This window comes from Lynx canadensis, chromosome F1 (genome assembly GCF_007474595.2).
Source record: "Lynx canadensis isolate LIC74 chromosome F1, mLynCan4.pri.v2, whole genome shotgun sequence".
NCBI lineage: Eukaryota > Metazoa > Chordata > Mammalia > Carnivora > Felidae > Lynx > Lynx canadensis.
Window position 1 is genome coordinate 22481589 of NC_044319.2, and position 21943 is coordinate 22503531.

The 21943-nt window shown below is 35.5% G+C and overlaps 1 protein-coding gene and 1 pseudogene across 1 annotated transcript in view; one reads left to right on the plus strand and one right to left on the minus strand.

Moving 5' to 3' along the window:
* HMCN1 (hemicentin 1) overlaps positions 1-21943 on the minus strand; it is a 463190-nt gene that overhangs the window by 385491 nt on the left and 55756 nt on the right. The gene's annotated exons all lie outside the window — the stretch shown is intronic.
* Positions 17265-17419, plus strand: LOC115505770 (annotated as a pseudogene).

Here is a 21943-nt window from a genome sequence, read left to right on the forward strand (position 1 = left end):
TTTCCGATTCTGTGTCTCCCTCTCTCTCTGCCCCTCCCCCGTTCATGCTCTGTCTCTCTCTGTCCCAAAAATAAATAAACGTTGAAAAAAAAATTTAAATGTTGTATATCTAAAATCCAGTGTGTTGATACCTATTCAAGCATGTAACTTTATCCAGCTGAAGGCAGATGAGCCATTTCACATGTAGTTTATTATAAGCATTTCATAGCCAGAAAATATTACATATTCTATCAATACTATTTCCCATAAAGTATTCTCTGACCATTCAGATGCTTTTGGCTAATGGCCTTCAGCTTGATTTTAATCGTACGAATCCCCTAAATCCCAAAGCAGCAAAGAACAACATGCACCACAAATCAAATATATATTTACAGACTATGTTTTAAATTATACTATTTGTAGCCTTATTTGGATTAAAGAAAAGAATTTCAATTTCAGCGAGTGAGAAATTACTCTGAAATTCAACTCTGTTTGAATTTGATCCAGATTCTTCTAACTAGTTTGATCTAGATGTGTTGATGCTCCATTCTACCAATGAGGTGTATCTATTTTGGGAGGCTGTCTCAGCTCCATAATTTTTTTTAAATAATTTTTTAATGTTTTATTTATCTTTGAGAGAGAGACAGTGTGAGCAAGGGAGGGGCAGAGAGAGAGGGAGACAGAGGATACAAAGCGGGCTCTGTGCTGACAGCAGAGAGCCCAATATGGGGCTCAAACTCACAAACTGTGAGATCATGACCTGAGCCGAAGTTGGATGCTCAACCGACTGAGTCACCTAGGCACCCCACAACTTCATAATTTAAATTCCAGTTCAAAGGATGTGAATGAAGAATGCCTTGAGTAATAAAATGAATGGAGCAAAATTCAATCCCAAATACTTACTTGCATAGCTCAATAACTTTAATCACCCTTGTGTAATAAAAATGGAGTTACCGTCTAGTGAGGTGGCCCAGGTGAAATGAAACAGAAGGCTAATCTCACCTGGGATCCATGCCCCAAGAGAATTGTTTCTTGGAGTATAAAAACAAAGTAACCTCAGAGATTACATCAACACTTCCCCTGCTGATGGGGGAAATCAAAAGCAAACACCATGCACACATTTGTCAGTCCATTGGCTGTGGTGCCAGTAACCTCTCAGCCCCTTTATCACACTTCATTGTGCTCCCCCCCCCACCCTTTTCTGCTACTTCCTTTATCTACTTCCTGCTCCTTCTCTGGGTTTTTATTTTCTTCTACTGTGTCTTGTGACACCTTTAGGAGGTCATGCTAAACAGGTTGTATGGCCTGACACATTGTTAATAAAAATAAAATTAAACTACATTTCAGAGTCTTGGTTGGGGCTCATATCATTGAATTGTCTTATTGACTATTTCCACTGTGAAAACACCCAGTGTTTCAACAGAACTCTTTCATTTGTTTTGGATTTCCCTTGTTTTTAAATATTTGGGGCAATTTTTTATGACTGTGTTTTTCTCCCAATTCTTCCCAAACAAACAAAAAAAAAGACTACCTTTTTTAAGTTTATTTATTTATTTTGGAAGAGAGAGGCAATATAAGCAGGAGAGGGCCAGAGACAGAGGGAGAGAGAGGGAATCTCAAGCAGGCTCTGCACTGACAGCACAGAGCCCGATGCGGGGCTCGAACCCATGAACCATGAGATCATGACCTGAGCCGAAACCAAAAGTCAGAGGCTTAACCGACTGAGCCACCCAGCGAAAGATTATAAGGAGTTATAAAAAATTATAATCAGAGGAGCTGGTGCAAAATCATTGGAAATACAGGAAGAACAATCCACCAATTTAAATGAGACATTTTTCTCCAATTTCTGACTGAACTGTTTTAGTTTCTAAAAGAACACACACAAGGATACAGATTTATGTAATATCTGATAACTCACAGTGAGAAAATGTCATAGATAATGACAAATAAAAAAACCCATAATTTTCAAAACAGAAGGGAGAAGTGGCAAGTATTAGAAAGAATATATAAACTGGTAAACTTCATTTTAAATTCAAGAAAATGTCTAAAATGGCCATGAACATCTAGAAAAAGATGTAGTTACACATGAATAAAAATCAAAATGTATCAACCTAGCAGCAGTTCCTTTTTTTAAACATGGCTTCTATGGTGATAAATTGTTCAAGGCACTGCATAACATGTCTTGATTTCAAAAAAAATTTTGGCAGAATTTCTTAAATTACTCATATTCAATGAGATGGAAATTTTAGCCCAAGGGAAAGGTTTTTTAAAATGGGATTTAGTTAGGGTAAATTTTACATTCTACATGTATGTTTTTAGAAGTACAAAATGGTGTTAAACTGCTACCATTCACTCACCTCAAACCATAGTTATTGGGCAGCACATACCATTTCAATTCTTATGAAAAATATATTCAGACTTTAGCCAATTGCAACCTTAGTATCAGTCAATAATGTGAGATCACTAACAAAAAAAAAAGCTAAAAATCTTAGGGTTAAAAAAAAGTACTGTATTATAGCAAGGAAGGTAAGAATTCAGTATTTTCAGGTCAATTGGATTCACATCTGGACAACTGTAGACAATTACCCATCTTAAGAGAAGAAAGTGACCAGCTAATGTATCCAGAGAAGGGCTATCAGACTGCAAGGTATCTTAATCTGGAAAACATTTCATTGGGATATTTAGAAACAGGATAACCATCTTCAAACACTTATATTCGTGTCATTTAGAAGGAAAGAAAAGAACTTAAAATGATCATTAAAAGAAACAGCATCATGAAGATTTTTTTCTAATAATTAAAGCTAATATGAGATATATTCTGTCACTCAAAGTATTTTAAGGGCAGTTTAAATGATCAACTTCAAGGCCTGGAATGCTGGATTGACCAATCCATTCTTGAAATTAAAGATAACTACTGTGCAGTGAAAGAAATACGAAGAGAGGATATACACATGTGCAGATGAGGGTATGCCCTACCTCACAGAGGTGGGGAAGCTGAAGGAAGCTTTCTAGAGAAGCCCAGAAAAAACAGAAACGATCAGAGTTTTGAAGAAGAGTTGGACTTAGCCAAATGCAGGAGACGCATGGGGGGGAAAATGATACAGGTAAACCACAAGCATCAGAAAGAAAACAGTAGCTGTAAGAGACCAAAAGTATGTAAGCCTGATTCAATTGGCTTCCAACTCCCATGCTTCCGTGAGCCAAAACAGCTTTTTGTGCTCCACATACAACGATGACTTTCAGGCTTCTCTGTCCTCCTTTCCTATGTTTCAAAACCAGGATGTAGACAGTCTAACGGAAGGCTGGGCCTTTCCTGGGTCACCTTATGATAAATATATTAGATATATTGCATAGGTTTTAGTGAATTTAAGGCTGTAACAGTCTAACAACAATTCTCTGAAACTATGTAATATATTAAGAAGCACAAACTATGGCCTATGACCTTTGGGATTTTAGAACTGAGTGTTATTCATGACTCTCAAACATGTACAAACCTTTAACTGTAAGTAAAGTCTTCACTGCCTAAAACATGAACTGCTTTATCATGGTTTTGCCAGCCCTCTATAATCTGGCCCCAGCCTTCACAGCCAGCCTTCTCACCAACTTTGTCCCCTTGCATTCCCTAACTGGGGCCCAACCTCTCCACATATCTCCTTGGAATTTCCACTTTTATTTTTGTTCCAAGTGTCCCATTAGCCTGTGTCTCACCACTGCCTATTGCTGCCCACTCATCCTCGGGGACCAAGCTGAATGTCCCTTACCATGAGGAGCTCTCTAGTCCCACCCCTGTCTCCTAGGCAGAGTGCCTACATTTGCCACTGTGCACTCTCAAGGATGCTCTGCATTGTCTTTTGTGTACATAACCTGTCTTCCCTGCTCAGCTCTGGATTGGCTGAAGAAAGGAATTTTTACTTATCTTTGTTTCTTCTGTCACACCTAGGAAAGTACCTTGCGTACAACATCTCTCAGCAAACTCATTCCTTCAATTTATTCATAAATATTTACTGAGATCCTACTATGTGCTGGGAACTGTTCTAGACACTGAAGATACACAGGTGGGAAAAAAAAAAAAAAACTCCAGCAATCTCTGCCCTCATGGAGTTTCCAATGGAGAGTGGAGGGAGGTCTAAACATAGATGAGAAAGAAGTCCAGGCCACAGCATCAAGAAAGTCCTGTAATCAGCCATCAAACCATATGGTAGTCAACAGTGAAGCCCCTGTCACTTTCCACTTCTTTCTGTCTCCTAGCTTCTGCTCAGTGAGATCCATGGATGTATTCAATTCCAGAGGCTTACCCTAATGGAGTTTCCAAATTCACACAATCCTAAGACAAGATATACTTAATGCCTCGACCCCCACATTGCAGCATCCGTATTGAGTCATTCTCGCTGCTAGGATGTTACCCAATACTGACCACTGGTTTTTCCATATTATGTTCCAATTTGCCTTTATTGCTAATCAGATACAGCTGACATTAGCATATAAATGTCATCTAACATTATCTAAAATGTATTCTGTTAACAGCAACGTGTAAATAAGGAAATTGTTTTAATCTCTTTTCCTATCAACAATAAATTGAATATATATTTGGGAGTCACAATAGGATGAACACTATATAAGAGATTTGAAAGCTGTTATCAGGCTACTGGTATAAAATTCTGGGAACCTCCTCCCCATTTAAAATATTACAAGCATCCTTCAATATATGGTGACTACTTTTCAAGCATTAACATGGTAGAAGGAGACGTCACTGACCACTTTACAAAGTCAGCTTAGCATATAGATTGACAAATCTGTGTTAGCAACTGCCTATAATCTGTTCTTCTTTTGGGTCTCTCAACTTTCCATTCTGTCCAGATAGCGACACATTCCATGATCATGCCAGACGCCCTTCCTTAAGCAGGAAACAAAATGGAATTTTTCTGGTCAAGGCAAAAGACTTCCTTACTCAACTGGTCCCAATTTTCCCTTATGTCAAACTTAGTCCATTAATTCATGTCTGGATTCTGACTCCTGGATACATTCATTACACAGTCTCATGGGCTCAATATTGCTAAAGAAAAACAGCATTATCACAAAGTTATGGAATACACAGTAGTATGTGAAATTAATAATAAACAAATCAAAGTGGTATTCTGCAATATAAATAAATAAATAAATAAATAAATAAATAAATAAATAAATAATTTCGCCAGGAATTCCAGACATCTGCAAGTCTTAGGTGGCCAAGTTGCAAGAAGTGACAATCTGTAAGAATAGCAACAGCCTCAAAACTGAAGGGTTGTTTTCACAGATAAACAGGTTGGTAAAGCTAATGGCATTGCTGTTAGTTATATTTCATGCGTTAGCGTACGTGCATTTTTAAAGTTAGAGAAAACAAATAATTGCATAATATGGTCACTAACTTGTACAGAGCACACTAAGGTCGGTTTTTCCCCTAAGTTGCATACCTAAAATAATAAAGTTGGCAGTAAGATCTATACCTCTTGCTTTTAAAAATGCTTTTAACACTAGCAAAATCACCCCCACAGCAAATACTCTAAATAATGGAAGTAGAGATTTGAAATTCGTATTCAAAATAAAGTCACTCTTTCATCTACATACTCCCTGGAGTGCCTTGTACGTGTGAGTACAGTTCTAGGCAGTGTGGATGATAAAACATAGCATCTACTTTCCAGAATCCAAAGTAACTATAGGCACTTATAATCCCATAATGAAAAATAATAACTTGTTCAATTTGCAAACAATTGATATGCCTGTTTTCTATATAAAAGAACCTAAATTCGAGGACTTGACAGGTCATTTCTCATCCCACTTAATAACTTGCCCCCATTTCCTCATGGTCTATGTCAAACAATATGTTATTGCTAATTAGATCATTCTTGCGATACCCTCCTTCAAAATTATCTAGTGAGTGTTTCTGAGTGATCCATCAATGATTATAAGTGCAAAATTATTGAGGTACAAAGCTCTTTAATTTGCCATTGGTGTCAAGCATGTTTTTTTCTTGTCTAACCAAAAAGATTGTTCACTTTTTTTTTAGCAAGAAAGCCTCATATTTTTACCCTCTACAACCCCTAAATTATTCTAGTTTTATAATAATATTTAATAAATACTAAGTGCAACACTATAATTAAAAGACAACCTCCTAAGATATAATAAGTAGGAAAGATAAAATAGATGCGTTTGTTGCCAAGTTAGTCCTCAGTGGCTAAATGACTTCACCAAACACAAAATTTGTCTTCTATTAATCAGATTACATTATTGTTAAATAAGAAGCATGAGCTTCCACTATATCTAGGTAGGACTGGGAGTGATTTCCCCAAAGAACTCAGCTTTAATTGTTTATCTATTACTAGCATTTATTGTACTGTGAAAACCAGTATACATTGCGAAGTTTCCCCCCACCCCTGTCTCTAGCACTAATTTTCAGCTGTATACGAAACATGTTCAGGGAAACATAATCCATTTAAAAGGCAAGAGAATACAACAGTTAAGTCAGAGACTATGGTCATCAACGATTGTTTCAGAAGAGTACCCTATCAATTATTGGTTTAAGGGAAGAATACAAGACACAAATTTGAAAGCCTCTTCTCTTTTGAAATTGTCAGGTTGTGTATCTATCTCTCTTCAAATTAGAGGTTAAACTTGATGGTTCATATCTAAAATTTCTTCTTCTGCTTTTTTGGAATTACAGCTTATCATTCAGAATAATATGCAGTATCTTCAGCAGTGAATCAAAGAGTGCCACAAATGTAGAAGTCATATGTGAGCCAGACATGCTCACATGAACTAACAACATCTTAAACTCCACTACTGGCTTCTCTGTGACTTTGAGTAAACTCCATATCCTATACATCTACTCATCAATTCTTCACGACTTCCCCAGGATGTATCTAAGCTTGGTTTTGCAGCCATTTCTGTTTCATTTCCCGCTGTGCGCATTTCCTCAGTATACATTCAAGGTAAATCAAATGCAGTATAGCAAAATTATAACAATTTACAGAAGAGCAATCTCAGGGTTCAAATCCAAAAATAATGCAAAAGGATAAAAAAAATTTCTATTAAACTGTAAATTATGGTTTTATTATATATAGACTGGTAAAATGTATGCTTCATACCATAATATATAAAATTCCTTATAAAATTATTCCCCAGGATTTTGGTCCTCCCACAGGAGTCAATCCTCTGGAAGTCCATTTGTTATTCAGCACTGGAATACAGCACCACCTACTGGTAATTGTAGATCCATCTTCTATATGCTAGACTTAACTAAATTTATTTTCATCAAAGCTGACCCAAAGTTATGTATCCTTACAAGAGTAATTAGAATTTGATTTTGCTTCAAATGTGTCCCAAAATAAAATTAAATAGAAGTAATTTTTCTAGTACACTGTTTCTATTCTGGCTTATTTATATTTTAACTAGGCAGTCAAATAAAGTCTCAGTAATTTACCCTGTTCCTATGCACCCCCATTTCAATTTTAATGAACAAAATTTAAATAATTAAGTATATATACATTTATATATATGTGATTCATTCATTCACAAATATTATTAAGCACCTACCTTTTACAGACCATGTCCCATGTTAGGTTCTAGGAAACACAATTGAGCAAAGTAGACATGGACTTACAGTATAGTTGAGGCACAATAATTAAACAAATCCTTATTCAGATATCACTATCATTTCAATCAGATGCAGTAAGGAAATCATCAGGAAATGCTTTCATGAGGAAAGCATGTGAAAGTGTGCCCGTGTACACTGGGTTAGAGAAAACTCACACTAGTTATCTCTGTGAAACTACAGTATTGTGTATTTGGAAATTTTATGCTATGTATTTTCTCTCTTATATAAAAAGGAGTTAGCACTCATTTCCAACTCACTGAGCACGATGCATATCAATGAAGGAATAAGTGTGTGTGGGTTTGTGAATATACGTAAATATATTACAAGCAAGTGACAATATTGGGCTAATTAACAGCTAGCGGGTAACTAAATTGCCAAAAACATTTTCAATACTTTCCCTTAATTATTCAATTATTCTTATTTCATGTACAAATATATGAACTGTTTGAAAAGCCTAATATCTGCACTAAACATTTACCTTTAAAAATTCATAATGTGAGGGGCTCAGTCAGTTAAGCATTGGCTCAGTTGGTTAAGCGTCCGACTTCAGCTCAGGTCATGATCAGCTCGTGAGTTCGAGCCCCATGTCAGGCTTTGTACTGAAAACTCAGAGCCTGGAGCCTGCTTCCAATTCTGTGTCTCCCTCTTTCTCTGCCCCTCTCCTGCTCACACTCTGTCTCTCTCGTTCAAAAATAAATAAACATTAAAAAATTTTTTTAGGGGCGCCTAGGTGGCTTAGTCAGTTAAGCGTCCAACTTCAGCTTAGGTCATGATCTCGCGGTTTGTAAGTTTGAGCCCTGAGTCAGGCTCTGTGCTGACAGCTCAGAGCCTGGAGCCTGCTTTGGATTCTGTATCTCCTTCTCTCTCTGCCTCTGCCACACTTGCAGTCTGCCTCTCTCTCTCTCTCTCTCTCTTAAAAAAAAATAAATATAAATTTTTTTTAAATTTAATTCACAAAGTGGGCTCAGTAATGGGAAACAGATCATATATAGAGACCTAACTTCTAATATCTCAAATATTATGGGTTTTATAACCAATAGATAAGAAGAGAATGTGAAAAAGCTAAAAGGCATTTCAAATAAGATCACTTTAATTTTTCTTGGAACTGCATGTGGCAAGACATCTTTTTTTTTTTTTAAGAAACAATCCCAGTAAGTCAAAATTATATTTATTTTTTCATGACAGTTAGCTCTTAAAATGGTCCAGTCTCTTCTATATGTGTTTTCCACGGGTTTGAGTATAGGTATGCTTTTCAGTCAAACATATCAAATATAATAGTAAAATTATTTCAGTAGAAATATATTAAGAGGCTTGCCATTTGCAACAACGTGGATGAAACTAGAGTGTATTATGCTAAGCGAAATTAGTCAGAGAAAGACAAATATCATATGACTTCACTCATATGTGGAATTTAAGATACAAAACAGATGAACATAAGGAAAGGGAAGCAAATATAATATAAAAACATGGAGGGGGCAAACCATAAGAGACTCTTAAATACACAGAACATACTGAGGGTTGCTGGAAGGGTTTTGGGTGGGGAGATGGGCTAAGTGGACAAGGGGCATTGTTGATGAGGGCACTTGTTGGGATGAGCACTGGGTGTTATATGTAGGGGATGAATCATTGGATTCTACTCTTGAAATCATTATTGTACTATATGCTAACTAACTTGGATGGAAATTAAAATTTTTAGTTTAATTTAATTTAAAAATCTTTTAAAAATGTATTGAGAGGAAATTGGCCAAATAATTTAGACAGGACATAGCAATGAGCCCATTCACCAAACACTCATTCCTTTCCTTCCTTATTATCATCACTTGTAATATTGCCCTAAAAATAACAATATATTACTAAGCAGATGTAAATTTTTTATAAAGTTGACCATCTGAAACAACTATGTACTACTGAGAGATTAGCTGATGGGGTTACTAAAAGCTGACTACTCTTACTCTAACAGGATCTGCTTTAAATAGAAAACAACTGACCTTCATAAACATTATTAAATCTGTCTCCAGTTTTCTGTAACATCACCATTTGTACAGAAATGCCCTAGAAATTAGTTCATCTCATTAACTGAGACAATCTTAAAATATCTAACAAGTATTAGGAAGAAAAATGTGCAAAAAGAATTCCAAGAAGGAAGGTCTTGTAGTTAATTCAGTACATTCAGCATTTTCTTTCAATCTTTTTGTTAAACAATCCAGTGAAGGCTTGTGCTTCTGTGTTTATACGTACATTTACCTTTTCAGAGCGAGCGAGCGAGAGAGAGAGAGAGAGAGATCACACTGCCCTTTCTTTCCATGGGAAAGATCTATGGGAGAAACAGGTTACACCAACAGACCCTCACACTTTTTTCTGTTTCAAGTAGCCTGATAAATGGAGAATGCCACACATCATAGCCCTAAATAGATACGTGCATTTTAATAGAAGCACCCACTGAGGGCGGGACACACAGATTTCTTTGAGGAGCCTGAATAAGAGAAACTACTCTGTCCCTTAACAACCCCTGCTCAGATTGAGAACCCCAAATGACTTTTTTTAAAGCATTTTTTTTCAAAATTCTATAAAACTATTCCTATCTTAAGTCCTAAATGTAAGGACATGTGGAAATGAAATCAACAAATAGACTAAAACTCATGGATACGCACAAAAAAATTGAGATTGAATTTCATGACACTTGAAAAACATTTCGTGACAAACTTAACTTGTTTGAGAGACTGGGGGTGTGGGGTGTTTTTTAATAAGCAAATGCAGATGTTGAGGGAAAAATGTTTAGTTTTTTGACACTGTTCTTTGCTAACAAAATTGCAAATGTTTTCCATAAGCAAACAGTGTTGAAATGTCTGAATATTTTTTTCTTAAACCACCACCCAGCTGAACTCTGAAAACGAGAATTTACCAATTTACTGTTAATGAGCTTATACATTTAATATTTTCCGACCAATATTTCTTTGTATAACTTTTAACTTATTTTCCATGCCTTTATAAATTTAAATAATTATGGGAAGAATTCATGGTCTTGCCATGTTGTACACACATATACACACACACCAACACACACTAAGTTGGTATTTGTTCAACTGTCACTCTTTAGGAACATATTGAAAGTTGTTCATAAACAGATTATGGGATGAAATATTTCATTTTACTCCATACAGCAGTTTGGACCCATCTTCATGTACAGAACTACCCATGTGTAAGTATTCACTGTCAAATCAGAAAAAATATGCAACAAGAAAAACACTGATGCAAGTATATTTAAGTTCCATTTTCAGTCATTACTGTGATACCTTTGAATCTTTTTATTGGACTAAATATTTTTTCCCTTTTAAACTAAAAATGTTCATTGATTATATTTGATAAGTTTCACTTCCATCTCTTCCCATACTCTGTTTGCAGAATACAAAATTGTTCAATCAGTAGGACAACTTTCTAAATGCAGTTATAACACAGTAGCCCTATCAAAATACTAAGAATTCATGGATCAATGGAAACACTGACAGATGAAAGAGGACCCAGGTTGAATAATTTAACTGCAGACTATGTCTCCCTCCTCATTCCATTAAACAGGTTGACAAAGACTCTTGTGTTTCAGTGCTAAAACCAAAGTATCAAAAGATTATTTCTCAATTATCAATAATCCTTGAAAAGAGCTTCAATGATGAGCTTATCTTTCCAAGAGTTTATTTCCTCACCTGTAATCTCCTCACTAGGTAAGACTTACAATAAGTAAGGCCAAAGGAATTTCAGATTACAGAATAAGAATTGGTACCAAGGAGAAAAATAATACCATAAGGATGACCTAATTTCCCCAACAAATATTTTGAAGTTTCTACTGGGTAGTGGCAGGAGTTTGAAGTACTTCAAAAAGTATCTTAAACCTTTCAGAGTGGTGAGTAGTGACTGAAAGCAATTTACTATAAATCTTTTAAATGCAGACAAGATCTAAATAGTTTTGGAGTACTTCATACCTGGCTAATCCCAACATCCATTTATCAGAAAATATGTTAAAATTCTACTTACTATTACTTCCAGAAAGGTGAACTGTGCAAGGGTAAGGATCACCTTTTTAGCAACATTATTTTCCTATCTTCATAACCCAACCGAATACAAAATGCATAATAGGGACTTCAGGAATGCCTGAAACTATTACATATATGTATATATAATGCCTATGAATTTCCAGTGATGTATATATATAATCACATGTGTGTATATGTATACATGTATGTATATATATATAATCATATATACATATATACATAATTGTTAATGGAGTAAAGAAGAAGAAAACACATTTTATTAATCATGAGTATCTTAAAGATTCTTACTAATAAAGCTTAATAAAAGAGACTTTCAAAATTAAAATTCTTGGGGAAAACTGCCAAAATCTGTTTCCCAGAAAATGTCCTTAGTCTCCAACCCTGTCTGTAAAATGGGGTTTTTACTATGGTGAAGGAAAATGCTTGGCTCTTTCTTATTCTTAGACATATGTTAGGAATGAAAAAGATGTTAATAAAGTGCTTATATGTCCTTTGGGGGAAAAATTCTATACCATGTGGTATCATAAGGTAAGTCAAATATAATTTGAGAAAAGGTAATTACCCATTTGAATCCTTTGGCTCCGGATCATAGGAAAGGAGGGTGGGTAATGTAACCTTGAACAAGTATCTGGTATAAATTAATAACTATCCATTCCAAAGAGCTAATCCATTACGTACTGCCTATTGCTATTTCCCTTGTGAATACTTTTGACTTTTGTAAGAGTTGCCCAAAAGATCCATGTTGGATGCCATCACATTATTAAGGGTCAAAGAAAGAAATATTGATCTGCCAAGAAAAATGGAACAGTTAACCTCTCATGTCATTCAGATGCCTGAAGAGTAGAGAAGGTCAAATGTTGAAGGATTCCCTTATTTCATATTGTTTATCAAGTCAGACTGAACTATAATATGAAATACAGATGTACGTTTATTCCCACAAAAAATAATTTTGTAGGAAGCACCACAACCCATTCAAAACTTTAATAAGTTTCCATAACACAAGTAATAACAAAAACAGAAATAAATTGTCAGTTTTTAAGTGATCTTTCAATTAATTATTTTTATAATTATTTGGAAATTTCAAAACAGAACTGTCTCTAAACATCCAAAAATTGGATCAGAAAGCTCCATGCCTTAAATGTTTTAAAGCAGAATATTTGTCACTTGAACATTTGAGCATAGTAATGTTTCCAAGATATTTTAGAAAACTAGTAAAGTTATACCACTTAATTCGTTATCTCTTATCTTTCAGATTTCAAGGGGAAAAAAAGTCTTGTTATAAAATAATTTTTGAAGAAAGAATCCAAAGTAAGGATATAAAATTCATAAACATGAAGGAAGTGATACTAAAGACAGGAATGCAAAGTTCATTCTCACAAATTATAAATAATGTTGGAAGGCTTATTTAAAGGAGATTTTGAATCCTAACACCAAAATAAAGTCACCCAAGAGTAGCCTTTTGGCTAAAACTTGTCTTACTCTCAAATATGCGTGTGTAAAAGCATGTGTGCATATGGGTGTACGTATCTGTGTGCACATGTGTATATTTGGTTTTGACTGTGTATGTATATGAGCAAGTGTAAACATAAACAGTGTGTACACACATGTATTTGTAGGTTAGTGTGTGAGTGTGCATGAGTACTTGTGTGAATCTGTGTATATGTATGTAAGTGTATATGGACACGCATGTGTATGATGTGCTTGTGTGTGTGTACATGTGGGTACACATGTGAGTGTGCTAGTTCACTTTCCTCAGTTAGATTTATTCTTCATGTTCTGAGAAGCAATCTTATTTGTGAACTATGTAGAATATATAACAGCTAAATAGAGTCAAAGTATTACATGCAACTATTGGGTAGAGGAGTGGCAGGATGATAAAGTCTGAATATTCACTCTTTGGTACCAAAATATAATCCTTTATTTTACAAGGACGATTTAATCTGCAACAGGAAACAGTCAAACTGAAGTCACACGGAAAAATTTCCATATCATTCAAGGTTTTTGAATGTTCCTAAGTCATTTAGATAAAGACTTTCTTCTAACAGAAAACCTGTTTTAGCTTCTCTTACAATCTTCAACATCCAAGTAGCTCAAACCTTACACATGCCTCTTTTTACGAATTACTATTGTAATCAAGTGCACAATTTTAAGTATTTTCAACCAGTGAGGAAAAAACCCAATCGTTTCACAGACGAAATGTTAAGGAAAAAAATTGTAACACAGGAAATGAGAATGGGAAGCCTTTCCTAACAAGGCTAATAAGTCAACCCTCTCAATATATTGCCTGCATCAAGCCACATCAAATAAAGTACACATAACCAAAACACAGTGGACATTTTACTTATGTCCTCACAATATTATGGCAATACAAATCTTCAGAATGGGTTACATTTAATTTTCAAACTCTGAAACATAAAAAGACCCTTTCTAAGAAGACAATTTGCAGAAGAGAAATGAAGCAAGAAACAATGACAATGTATGTGAGAGATGCTTGGTAAATACTGCTGAATGAAACTTCTCCTGTTGGACCTGCTATATAACGTAAATCTGAGAAAAGCACTCCCCAGACAGCAGAAGCAGAAAGCGTACTGGCTAAGAACGTGGGCTCTAGAGTTAGACTGCATTCAAATCCTCTTTATCTCTCTGTCCAAGCATCTAACCTCGTACTGCCAGTTTCCTCACCTACAAAATAATAGAACCACACTGTAGAGTTATTGTGCATTTAAATGAGTTAAAACAGTGATAAATGGTATGTAATAAGCTCTCAGTAAAAGATGATGATGATGATGATGATGATGATGATGATGATGATGATGTCAAGTTTGTTGTGCTTGGATTCACTCCACAGTCAGCTCTTACTTCCTTCAGCTAGAATGACTTTTCTACAATGGGGAATTTTTTCCCAAGAATAAAAACGACGGATTCTCTTTTGTTAGCCCGTTTTGTTAATAGAAAATGAGCCATGCCACAATCATGAATATGGCACTAAATAGTAATGGTTAAGGTACATATTTTGCTTGCACCAGCATCAACTCAACTATTGGCTCTACCAACACATGAGCATTTCAGGGAGAACACACACCTGACATGCTGTACTACCCAAACAATCTTCAGGAATGCCTTTTGTACTTCTAACAATGGGTCAGACTTAGACATAGGGGGTAAAAGACAGAGACAAAGATTGAGATGGAGAGAGAAATAACGTGTATGCTACAGCAAAATCCTGTTTTCCCAGAATAAATTCTCAAAAAGATCAAATGGTGAAATTTTTTTCACAAAAATTAGATATTTCCCTAAGGATTTTTTTGAAGGAGATAAAATACACGTTCCTTTTTTGTTCTTTATTAATAATGAGGTATGACAAAAATCAACAATGCATCCCATAAAGTTTGGAAGTGTCCACCAAATTTTATCTGATAAGCAGTTACTTTCAGTTCACACATAAAAAAATTGACAGTTCTACCTAAACGTTATTAGGTAACAATGACATTTTTACTATTTCCTAAGGTAAAATATTTGACCTTCAACCTCTCCACTTGATAATTGTGGAATGGGGAGTGCAAAACTGTCAGCTGTTCACTTCATAAGTATATTTGGGGGATTGGATTACTAATTAAAAAATACTTTGAAAATATGATACAAAATATTATAAATTCTACTATAATTGTAACTGTGAAAAGCATTTAATGCCTTTAGAATAAGAAAGATGTAATTATATCTCACATACTTTTCTCATACCCTAATCTAAAGCTAGGTAAGGGAAACTCAACAGTCTACCATAAATTTAAGGAACATCTACCACCATAATAATTTTTCCCCACTGAAAATCTAATTGAAATGATTCAGGGTACAGTTTCCAATAGAATCTATCAGATGTGCTATTCCTTCCAGAGGCTAGGCTCATGCATTTCTAACCAATCATAACAAGTCAATAGGGAAATAGTATAGTTGAAAAAAACAAAACAAAACAAAACACTAGGTCAATAGACATTACTTCAATACGATGCACATTCTTTCCAAAAGCAGGAATCTGTAGACTCACCATAACACTCTAAGACCCCTCTGAAGTTTAGAGAGCCAGGACTTAGGAAGACTATTAAAAAAAAAAAAAAAAAAAAAAAAAAAAAAAAAAAAAAGAACTGCTACAGTCAGGACAGGAAACAATTAAGGCATAAATAAGAATTTTGGCAGAATCAGGTCAAAGGACACATTTAAGAAATGCCCTAAAGGTGAGACTAACAGATGAATAATGAAGTAATGGGTGAAAATGAGAGTAGGAGATGTATTTGATGCTAAAATAACCCATTTTCAAGCACATGAAAGCTTTGAGTTGAAAGTCATAAAAGTGTTTTTAAACATTTACAACAAAATTTCCTAAGGATTTGGGTTGTGGGGTTCCATGGCCACTCCTGAAATCTTCCAGGAGGTGAAGATGTACTATGAATGTGAGATCAATCAGCCTTTCTTTTTCTTTAGTCAGTGAAGCACTCTTGTGATATTCACAAGAAAAATATCTAGATATTTTAATTTAGGTAATAAGCATTCTGGAAGACTGTCAAACAGACAACTCAGTAAACGTCAGAACCACGGTGACTTCACTTATAATGTGAAAAGCAGTCAAAGTTTCAGTAAGCAGATATTAGACCAACTGAGGGTGTGTTAGCATGATTTTTATGATACTCAATGGCTAATTATTAGTGTTACTCACTTTTGGAATTATATAATGTACAATATCATACTTTCATTACTAAAAATTTACTTTGAAAGCATAGAGTATATGGTGTGCATTCTTTAGCAATCTCAATTTTCAAATGAACGTAAAAAATACATTGACTTTGGGGCACCTGGGTGGCTCAGTTGGTTGAACATCCCACTTGGGCTCAGGTCATAATCTCACTGTTCCTGAGTTCAAGCCCTGCATCTGGCTCTCTGCTGTCAGCACAGAGCCCACTACAGATCCTCCCTCTCTCTCTGCCCCTCCCTGCACTCTCTCTCCCTCTCCCAAAAATAAGTAAGTATTAAAAAAAAAACACACTGACTTGCAAACTCTTGTGACCCACCTGGTTCAGGAAGTGTGTGTGGGAAGAGATAAATAAAAATTATGTCTTTTTTCTGTATCCATTCATGTATCTGGGGCTCCAACAGAGATATTTCAAAAATAAAGAGAAAGAATTTACTTCTGTTGACAGATAACTTAAGAATCCAAGAAGACTTATTCTGAGGACAACTACTAAGTGATAGCCAAGAAGCAATGACTAAAGTTTGCTGAATCCCAGAACCTTGGATCAGAAGGAAACTTGGATGTCATCTCTTCCATCTCTGTTTTATAGATGACAAAGCTGAAGGGTGGATTTACCCAACTTTTCACAACTAGTGGGCATCACAGGAGAGGGTCAGAATGCTTTAACATAAATGAAAAAGATGGGCATAAAAAGCAGTGTCTGTAGTATAAGAAAATTTTAAAACACCTGGAATTCTACTTAATTCTACTTTCCTCTCTCTAAGTAGGTATGGATGGACTATTCAAAAGTACCTTTTCTGCCTCATCCTTTCTCCATCTCATTCTTTTTATTTATATATTTTAATTTATTTTTAAATGTTTTTATTTGAGCTTTACACAGTGGCAGTATCGTAGCCACTGAGGTTTATCCGAGGTGCGATTATTGCTAGCTGAAAACTTTCCCAATGTTTTTGAGTAGAGTTGACATACAATGTTATATTAGTTTCAGGTATAAACATAGTGATTCGACACCTCGGTACGTTTTGCTGTGTTCACAAGTGTAGCTACCACATGCCGCCATACAACACTATTACAGTACTGTCGACTATATTCCCTGTGCCGTATGTCTATCTCATTCTTTAAATGTTGGAAGAACATTGCTGCTAGAAATCTGTATTTCAACTCCTTTTCTTTTTCCCACCCCAAATTCTTTTGGAAGGTAAAAGTGACTGGAAAAAAATGTTATCAAAAACAAAAATAATGGATCTTTCAGTTTAAATGACCAGATGTTGCCTCCATTCCACAGATAAAATATTTATCTTTGTTTCTATAGACTTGAGTTACAAGAATAAGTGTTTATAATGAAATTCCTTTATAGTTATAAAAATATCTGTCTTTCTATCTATCTATCTACACACACACACACACACACACACACACACACACACACACACACACACAATTGAAGAGGATTATGAAAGTTAAAGTATGTGTACAGGAATTTAGCTTTCTTTTTATTTCTTATCTCATCATTTTTACTCTCCTAAATCATTTCCTCCTCATTTCCTTGGTTCTGCTAATTTTAGTGAAGGCACTTAATAAAAAGGGCATTTCTTTTGTGTAAAGGTCACTTTGGGGGTGCTAAGAAGTTCACAGAAAATTCTGACATTCCTCTTCCTAAAGGTTGGTGCAAATAAGCAATCAAATTCTAGGAACCAAAAAGAAAAAATGAATTCCAAACATGCAGTAGGAGCCTTATTTTCTGGATTATTCACTCTCTCTACTATATATATTTAAGATTGATCTCCTCTCTCTTTCCCATTGGATTTTTTTTCCTGCCGCTATTTTTTTAAAAATTGAGGTATAATTGACATGCAACATTATATTAGTTTCAGGGATACAACATAGTGATTCAATATTAGTATACATTGTGAAATGATCACCACAATAAGTCTAGTTAATAGCCATCCCCATACATAGCTACAGACTTTTTTTTCTTGTGATGAGAACTTGTAAGATCTACTCTCCTAGCAACTTTCAAACATGTAATACAGTATTATTAACCAAAGTGGCCATTTAGCTCTTAAATCTTTCAAATTTCTCAAATTTAAACAAATAGAAAAACCACCTCCCTGTGCCCCTTATTCTCCTTCACCACCTATTTTCTCTTCTCCTCTATACACAAACTTGTCAAAATATTTGTCTATGCTCACCATTCCCTCATCTCCCCTTGAAGCCTCAAATTTTAGCCAAATTTGGCTTCTTCCTCCCAACACTTCACCAAAAGAGCTCTGGGTCAAGTCACCAGTGACTTTCATCACACACTCAATCAAATAAGCGCTTTTCAGTCCACATCTTGAAAGATCTCTCAACAGCATTTGGCATGACTCCATCTATCTCGAAGCACTCTCTCTGTCCCTAGTGACCTTGACAAAATATTGTCCTGATTTTTTCCCTCCTCTTTTATCATTGTTTCTGGGTGTCTCCATTACATGTTCATTCTTCCTTACTTGGCCAGTAAAGATTCTGCGGTTCTTAAAGACTCATCTCTAGGCCACCTTATTTACAGTTTCCCTAGCTGATCTCATCCATGCCAATGAGTTCAGTTCAAACATATGCAATGGTGACCCAGAAATGTACATCTCTAGTCTACACATTTACTAAAATGTCTCTACGTTACACACAGTTCAATACGTAAAAGAAATATTTATGATTTACCTCGCCCCTCAATCTAGTTCTCTTCCACTGTCCCTCATCTCATAAAGTACCTACATTCATCCAGCTGTACAATACAAAAATTTAGGAGTTATTTTTTAGCCCCTCCAGCCTCATTCCTCCATCACCTAAACCATCGCCAAACCCTATCCATTTTGCCCACGAAACAACTCTTGAATCTTTCCACTTTTCCTTATCTCATCAACCACCTTAGTCCTAGCAGCTACCTCTACCATCTTTTACGTCTTAGAGGACCTAGACTATGGCAACAGTTCCTAACAGTTCTTCCATCAATTACTATGAGCTCTTCTCAACTACACTCCTCCCCAGGGAGCCAAGGCTATTTTTCTAAAACATAAATCTGATTACATCATCTACCAATTAAACCTTCTAGCAATTTCCTACTGTTTTTAGGATAAAGTTGAAGCTCTTAAAGCACTGACTAAATACAATGTCCCTGCATGATCCGGCTTCTACCTACTCCTCCAGCAATTCCTAATTATTTCCGTATCTTTCAGCTTCTCTTACACACCTTTATTCAATAGGACCTTTCCTTTGTGTCCTTACTCTAGAGGGTTCTCCCTTCTACTCTCTTTTCTGGTTAAGTCCTATTCCTCCTTGGCATTGAATTCTGCCTTCACTACCTTGAGAAAGTCTTGCCTGAATGCCTCAACTATATCATACTAAGTTACATTATACATTTTCAACTGTTTGACTATTTAATCAATTTTGGTCACTCCACAAGACTGTTAGCCAAAGGGAGAGGGACTTCATCTGTTTTTGTTTTTCAACCATCCCCATGCCAAGTGAGGGCCTAGCACGTTATAGAAGCAATATTTGTTGAATAAAAGAGTAAATGACCAAACTAGAAACTCAGAGCACTGAACTATCAGAACAACCTGGAGTTTCTGGAAAATTCAAGAAAAAAAAATGGGAAGAAAAGTGTATCCAGTCATTTGGCTGTTATTTTTCCAGAACATTTCTTTTTTCTTAGCACGCAAGTGATAATATCTTAGCCAACTGGCTTTTTCTATTTCGGCGCTCATCACTAACACGAATCATTCTGAATTACTGACCAAACTCTAAACAGGCAAGCCTTTCATAGTAGCAGTACATGATTTCCATTCAGTAAGGAGTTGTCCTACTCAATTCAACTGAAAACAAATATCGTCTCCTGTCTCCCAAGTATTCACCAGGTGCTATGCCTCTGTGCCTATTTGTTTTGTTGCAGTGATTGTTTTATTTTTAAATGTTTCCAAACCAGTTCATCTTTTGCTTTGTGCAATGTAGTTTATTCTCCTAGCAGCCATACAAATCTGCTGTATTTTCCACAAAAATAAAATAGAAAGAGAGGTTATCAAATATTCATGTCTCACTCATGGCCTAACGTATTTTCAGTAGGTGACACTTACTTTCTCTTTAACATAAACCATTCATAAAGAGTAGAACATTTCATAAAATTGGATACGGTTAATTCAAATACTTTGACACATGGAAATTTTTACTACAAGATCTAATTCATTTGCAAAACAACAGAAACATGAAATAACTAAAGATGTCATTATTCCATTTATAATTATTCATAAGATTTCCAACAATTTAACAAGTACCTACTATGTAATAGGTGCTTATCACTAATCTTTAAAACAACTAACATTATAACAAATATAATATAAATTAGTCATACTTACAGAAGAAAAAATCAAAGCTTAGAACTGTTAAAGTCTATACAGATGAGGATGATTTCTAACACATAGTTAAAAATAAGGCGCCATAACTATGGCAGGCATCACTAACATTATTCATTATTATTCATTTAGTCAGTCAACAAATATTTAGTGAACGTTTATTATATGCTAGACCTTGGGATACAATAGGGAACAAAACAGACACAGTCCTTCACCTTCATTGAAGTTACTTAATGTATCTTTTTTTTATTATATGTTTTTAAATTTACATCCAAATTAGCATATAGTGCAACAATGATTTCAGGAGTGGATTCCTTAATGCTTCTTACCCATTTAGCCCATCCCCCCTCCCACAACCCCTCCAGTAATGTATCTTTTAAAACCTGTGAGAGGAAGAAATCAGTGTTGCAATTTAAAAGGGAACCCCCCGCACCCCAAGGGCACCTGGGTGGCTCAGTCTTTTGACTCTCGATTTCAGCTCAGGTCCTGATCTGAAGGTCCTGAGATCTCCTGAGTTAGGCTCCACTCTGGGTGTGGAGCCCACTTGAGATTCTCCCTCTCCTCTCTCCCTCTTCCTCTGCCCCTCCTCTGCTCACACTCTCACTCTCTCTCCCCCACCAAAAAATAAATAAAATAAATAAAATAGAAGGGAAACCCCAAAACCTCAGTTCTTTAAGTAGTTCTTAGTTCTTTTTCTAGGATTGAAGAGGTGAGAAAATTCTTATTTTTCATATGCTGGACATGTTCCTCTTTATGACCTATCAATATAAACAGAGATCACATCTTTTTCTGAGAACTTTAGGCAATGAGGAGAGATCCCCACACTCAAGACATTCCTATGAGGAACTGTAAAGTAGAATTTGGCACCCAAATGCTCATCATGACTTCTTGAGTTGCGTCCTTGGCATGAGGGCACCAAATGCAGTATGTTACTACAAGGTCATTTCAACAGTCAGAAATTGATGATTTGTAATACAACCAACTCAACGTGCAGCTCCTTGGGGGAAAAAAAGGTTTCTCTTGGGAAAAGATTCTAAAATGATTCTTTAATTTATTTTTTTAGGATTCTGTGATTATATGAAGTAACAAGATAAAAATGCACATTTCTTGGACAGCCAGGAAACTGAAATATTTGGATTGGCAACAGAAAGTTATAAGTAAGTCA